The sequence below is a fragment of the Phalaenopsis equestris genome, unplaced genomic scaffold (assembly GCF_001263595.1).
Source record: "Phalaenopsis equestris unplaced genomic scaffold, ASM126359v1 Scaffold000032, whole genome shotgun sequence".
Taxonomy (NCBI): Eukaryota; Viridiplantae; Streptophyta; class Magnoliopsida; order Asparagales; family Orchidaceae; genus Phalaenopsis; species Phalaenopsis equestris.
This window is the reverse complement of record NW_018164474.1, coordinates 268,763-274,219: the sequence shown is the minus strand read 5'-3', so window position 1 is coordinate 274,219 and position 5,457 is coordinate 268,763.

Genomic DNA, 5,457 nt, shown 5'->3' with positions numbered 1-5,457 from the left:
TATATATATATATATTAAATTAAATTAAAATGGGTGTTAGGATATCCATCATAGCAGTCGACAACTTAACAACTTCCAACTTTTTTAGTTCCGACACATTAGTACAAGAAAATCAAGTTAATTTGATTAGTAGATTTGTTCTTATTTTTTTGACATCTGATTATTCTTGTAGAGGAGACTGTGTAGATTATTAACTAGCCGATAATGGGAGGCAACCATCCCTTGATTCCATAGGAGATGAGGGATCTTTTGCTTCAACACACAATGGAGGTCCCATGACATCTGTCTAGTCTTGAGCACTTTGAGAGGGAGACTAACAGATGATAAGGATATCTAGAATTGTTGGCTCTTTGGCTTCACAAAATGGTAGATTTCTTCACCATGAAAGCTAGACTATAGATGGAGATTGTCAAAACAAGCCTGAAGGAAGGACTAAAAACTCATTGTCAGGAAAATATGGTTGAGTTGGTAGCTCTCTCTAGGTGAACATGACAATTCTTCAAATGGAGCTAACAGGGCTAGTTCAATCTTCTAAGACCAAGAAGAGTTAGAGGGCACTGAGAAATTTAAATTTGATGGTCATGTCTTGCATCAAAGTCTTGGGATTTATGGACTTGTATTGGTCGAGGCGGCCGAAGAACTTAGTGTAAAATATTTCTTATCATAAATAAAAATTTATTGTTGTGAATTTCTGAAATTTTATGTCAATTCCTTTTCTTAAATTTTGCATTGATTTGTTGAGACTTTCCTGAGATTGAGGTGCGGGTTTGAGGCATTTTGAATTCCCTAGATGCTTTATATACTTGGGTCAAAGGAGAAAGGATTTTACACTTTTATAGTCTCCTTTTTCCTTCACTTCAGTCGTTCCTTGTCACTCATATGAGTCATTTTACTTTGAGTGTTTTCCAAGGATTTCAGGTATTCTCCACAAGTATTTGGTTTGGTGGTAGCAAGCTAAAGGTCTACCCTTAGTTTGTTTGATGCAAAGCTTTTAGAAGACACTTGTGTATACTAAATAAGTATAGTGCTTGAGTTGGTGGAGTCAGACGCAAGGGTGACTTATCACATTTATGATGATTCAATCTTTTATTTGGATGAATTTTGGTGAAGATTTTGACTATTTTTATGTCAAGAGATTCAATCAATCCTTAATCATTGTGGAGTCATCCCCATGCTAATAAAGCAAAATCCAATCATAGCCATGATGACCTTTACTATGTACTTCATTGGATGAAGATCCCATGATCCCATGAGTTGTTCTCATACATGCTCTATTTTAGAGTGGAACCTAACAACTACATCATATTTGGGTCGACCAAAAATTCTATCTGATTGATTTGGAGAAGTAAATAAGCGATTAGAAGTTTTACTTTCTCTGGGTAAAGACTAGAGGATTATCAGGCTGCCAACTATAGATCATCATAAGAGAAAAATAAGGGAGTTTCACAACGGGTGTTGGGACATGCCTTGACTGTTTTGGGCAAACACATGTTGGTCATTCAGTATGCTGACCCCATGATAGTGAACTAGACGTTGAACCCTGTATAGTTTGACATAATGACTCCTAAGTTGTGGGTCGCTTTGGATAAGGTAGAGGAGAATTGGTAAATCGAGAAGATTGTACGACTTTCATAGAATGAGTCAAGAAAAAGGAAGGGTGTTGCTTCCAAACCATGAGAGAAGAGGTTGAGTAAGAGGACAACCTGGAGGTCAAGAATATGATCTATTTGGAACCAATTCTCTATGTTTCTAAAATAATGGTTGTCATTCAAAATACTATTAATAGAGAATTAATTCTGATTGAACAAAAAAGTCTTTAATGAACTTAAAGACTTTGAGGGATCGGTGCCAAGAGGAGGAGCAGACACCCAGTGTCATTGAATATGATGCTATGGGGTCATCAAAATGACCGTCGATTTAGGGAGCTCCTTAACCATTTTCTTCATGCTTTATTTCTCTATATAAAAGAAGGGAGGCCAACAAGCTTTCTTCTCATTCACTAGTTGCATCCGTAGAACGGGTGAAAGTGGAAAACTTGGAGGAAAGCCCAGATGAAGAAAAAGAGTTTGAGCTAGACTTTGCTCCAGAGTGTGGGTCAGCCATTTCTGAAGAAAAATGACCCGATCCAAAATTATGCAATTATTTAAATTCTGAAAGATCACCAAAAACTTGACCCAATTTATATTCACCGGCTAGTGTGCAAAATAAATATGTTATAAAATTGATTAATGACTTACACACTAGGGGTACTACGTGAATATACATATTGTTTCAAGTAATATAGAGTTTTCTATAAAAACCCCAGTATCAAACCCACAAGAAAAAGTGAATTTCTATGGCAACTTAGAAATAGTTCTATTCATACTGTAAACAAAATTTATAGGAGAACAATATCGAACTACTTGTAAAAGGGCATAAACTAAAGTTTACTAATTCAAAATTAAAGATAAAAGTAAATGCAAATTTCTAAACTAATAATGTGTAGAGGAGTATGATTATAATAAAAATTCTTTATAATCAGTGTAGGAATTAAATGCTTAAAGAACAAAATGAGGCTTTTGTGACAAACAAGAGCAAACCTATTATGTACCCTCTTTCCAGTGCACAAAGAACATTAGCTAATCTAAAGTTAAGTTCTTGATTAATATGATTGTGTTGAGTAAATTCTAGCCTCTCACATTCAGATTACCCACTATGCCCTCTCTATTAGGACCAACCAGGCCTCAGGTTCCAAACTAAAGCCCAAATTGATAAAGGTTCTAGCCTGTCACTCTAGAATCATAAATTTTACACCCACCAAAACTTATCTCTCTATTTATTTGCACTCCCCCTTGGACTTGGCTCCCCTCCATCCAAAGTTTAGTGTGACACACACTAGTTGGTTGAAATCATAGCTCTCCTGGGTTATTATGTTTCATAATGGATTTTAACATCATAAATGACTAGTTTGCAAAGTAAATTAAGAACCGATGAAAATACCATCACAAATTTATGTAATTGATACACAAAAAATATATACATTTTTAGTTTACATTTTATACTTTTTTTTGGTAATATTGCACTTTAATGAAATGTGTTTTTTATTTTTTATTACATGTTGTTGATTTTTAGGACTTGGAGCAAAAAGAAAGCAAAAAGGATAAAATTTGGAGTCAAAATGGAAAATTTTAAAAAATGTTTAGCGCCGATGGCTTCGTTTGATAGAGAAGGCAGATTAAATTAAATGACCTCTGGTGCCGATGGCATTAGTGTCGGTGCAGGTCTTATTTCTAGAATATTTGATGAATTTGGATGCTTTTTGAAAAATTTTTGGATGCACATATTGGGAAACCAACCCTAGGCTCTATTTAGGGCCAAAATTTGATTAGTTTCCCCCTCGCATCATTTCACATTCTTTTACTCACTCAGTTTTCCTCTTCGCACACCTACATTCCACGCCATTCCACACCATTAGTTAGTTATTATCTTTATAGTTTTGAGTTTTTGTGGTGAGTTAAAGTGTGAATTCTTCTCTAAGAAGTGTTGGAGTGGAAGAGAAGTGAGAGATTTCTTTTACTTGCAATTCCTAAGAGAGGCTACTAGCGAGTTTCAGATAAGTGTTGTTTGTTTATTATTGTTGTATGAACTTTGTTTTATATATGAAATTTGTGTTTTGTTGTATCTTTCTCCCTACTCTGAGATATGGTGAAATGAAGATACAATTTGGATGTGCCAATGATAAAGTTTAAAATAAATTATGATGGTTTTTCAACTCTGCTCTTAATTTACTTTTTGATCTGGGCAATTGAATTATTAAAATATGTTGAGAAACATATAATCTGAGAAATAGAGTATGGGTTATATAATAGAGTGAGAATCACATTTAAGTCCATAAAAGAGTATTTCATTCATGAAATTAAGTGCAAATAAATCATGAAATATACTTTGTTGGGTGTAGAATTGGAGATATTTTTAGGGTGATAGACTAAAAATTTCCAATTCGATCTTAGTGTTTAAAAACTAAAGCAAGAGTTAGCCTTCAGGGGAAGGGATGTGGGAGCTCTGGAGTGGAAGCCAGTATCCTCCTAGCCTAGCCACAGATTTATGGACTAAACCTACGATTAGCCAATGGTTTTTGATAATAATAAATCATGGAAGAGAATTAAAATTGCTCCTATTTTGCATAATACATCTTTAAACCATTTATCTCAGCTTATTTCACTAAAATTTTATTGTAGTGGGAAATCATTGTTGTGGGAAATATGTTTTTTCATATTTGAAAACTTCATCACATAAACATAGTTTTGTAGCTACTATTTTTAAACTCTGATCTAAGTTTTGCTAGTAGTTAATAATTTAGTTTTGTTAGTATCTTACACATTCAAAATTAGTGAGAGTAATTTCATTTGATTTTTGTGAATTTTCTAGTTAATTTATCATTTCAAATTTAAACATTCCCTGTGGGATCGATATTTGGGACTTAAACAGAAAGTCTTATATTACTTGATAACGATACGTATATTTGCGTAGAATCCCAATATTAAGTGCTTAACATTATTATTACTAAAATACCACATCAAGTTCTTGGCACCGTTATAAAGCGGAGTCAACTTTATAAATTTTACACAACTATATTCAACAGGGATCAAGTTTTTGGTGCCGTTGTCGGGGAAGGTATTGGTAAATTAAATAAAGTTGGTAAATTAGAAAATTTAGAGATAAAAAATATAAAATATAAAAGTAAATAAAAAGTAAAAAATCCAAAAAATATCAAAAATCATAAAAAAATATATAGATATTTAAGAGTATTTTTAAGAAAACTTTCTTTGCTTATTATTTTTGTTTATGTGAAATATTGGATCTGAAAGTTTAGTACCTTACAATTCAGAATTAGAACGTACTATTAGAAAAATTCAAAAACAATAAAAAGAAATTAAAAATTTGAACAAAATGGTGCATAAATTAGATAATCAAATAAATGAAAATCGACAAGACCTTTAAAAGATTATGCTAATCCAACACTAGGTGAACTTCACTTAACTATTCAAAAACTTGATGTTGCTGCTAATTCATTTGAGCTTAAACCTGTTATTATCCAAATGGTGTAAAATAATTAGTTTGGAGGAACACCTACTGAATATCCTAACTTACATCTTGCTAGTTTTCTTGAAATTTGTGCTACTTTTAAATATGAAGGAGTGTCTAATGATGCTGTTAGGCTTAGACTTTTTTCCTTTTTCACTAAGGGATAAAGCCAAAGTTTGGTTAAATTTATTACCATCTGGATTTATTAGAACTTAGGGAAAACTATCACAAAAATTTTTGGCTAAATATTTTCCACCCTCGAAAACCGCTAACCTTAGAAACGATATTACATCTTTTTATTAGTTTGAAGGGGAATCGATATATGAAGCCTGGGAAAGATTTAAGGATCTCCTTAGAAAATGTCCACACCATGCTTTACCAAATTGGTTAATA